This window comes from Agrilus planipennis, unplaced genomic scaffold (genome assembly GCF_000699045.2).
Source record: "Agrilus planipennis isolate EAB-ADULT unplaced genomic scaffold, Apla_2.0 scaffold998, whole genome shotgun sequence".
NCBI classification, from domain to species: Eukaryota; Metazoa; Arthropoda; class Insecta; order Coleoptera; family Buprestidae; genus Agrilus; species Agrilus planipennis.
In genome coordinates this window covers 3,863-5,340 of record NW_020440016.1, presented here as the reverse complement: position 1 = coordinate 5,340, position 1,478 = coordinate 3,863, and positions in this window count along the sequence as shown.

Below are 1,478 nucleotides of genomic sequence, written 5' to 3'. Positions count from 1 at the left end.
GAGTTAGGAGGGGTAGAGGTAGACCTAGATTAGATTATTGTTCGCAAATAGTTAAGGATGTGGGCTGTTCTAGTTTTAGGGAAATGTGAAGTTTAGCTCAGGATAGGAAAGAGTGGAGGTACGTGTCCAATCAGTCTTAGGACTGATGACCTTATGATGATGTTAACTATTGCATTTCTATTACGTTTGCGCTTGGAAATTTCAAAATTCTTTGGACCTAATATTTTAATAATATCATATCAATGTCAGCCTGCCCATAATGCTTCATTAGTAGTGTAAATTTTGTTCCTTTATGTTTGGAAGTGTTATAATTTAATACCGCGAACCTTAACGCTGTTTTCCAACATTATTATTTTCATTAGGTAAGTAGGTACGAATCGTGTCTTTAAGAGTCACGTGAAATTTTTCTATTGAACCATTACTTTTTGGCTTGTATGAAACAGAAAATGTATGATCAATTTTCTGTAATTTATGTTACGGAGTGTTTTATTTAAAAATTCGCAACCTTGATCCGAATGCGGCCGTTCGGGAAAACCGAAGGTCGGAAAGGATTTAATTAAAGCTTTAGTCATTTCTATAGCTGTTTTGTCTTTAAGCGGAAAGGCTTGAACAAATTTAGTGAGTTGATCTTGCATTATAAGAACATGGAAGGTGCTTCTCTCGATAGAAATATCCATCAAATCTATATTTATTCGTTCAAATGATTTATTCGGAACTGATACTAACGTGAGCGGACTCTTAAAATTTCGCCTAACTGTTTTAGCTTTTAGACAGATTTCGTACGAGTGTATAAAACGAGTTACATCTTTTTGCATCATTAACTGGATTAAAATATTTACAAAGTACATTTATCCTATTATTAATATTAAACCTACTAACAATATATGCGATTTGACTTAAAAGTTCAGTATTTTTACCTGCTTTTATAATAAAAATGTCAGTTTGTACGGTATCATAAGAGGTAAGAATAATAATTAATTTATAAAATATTTCCGATTGTTCGACTTCATCAACAGGAATGTATTCAAGTTGTCATAATTTTTGGATGAGTACATTATTATCTTATCAATTTGATTTTCATGAGCAAAATCTAACTTTATGACATTTACCTGTTTATTAGCCTGATTGTCGAGAAAAACAAGTGGTCAATTAGGAACTACTATCTCTTTAACTATTTTAATGCGGTCTCTGGTAAATTGTTTTTAGTATTTACATACTCATGTCCGTTCTGAGGATTATATCATTACTACAATTTGCCGAACCGTTATTTGTAACCGTCGAGGAAGGAGTCACATTAGTATTTTCATTTGTCGTAGTTGCATTAAGTAAATCGTCATTATCGATTGCATCTACGTTTTCTAAAAGATTTTGAAGGTCTTCGGTGGAACCGTCAATATCTGTGTGGGAATACTCGGTATAGCAAGAAACATTTGTATTGTGCATCACTTAAGCGTCTTCATTTGTGCTGACTTAGTTAG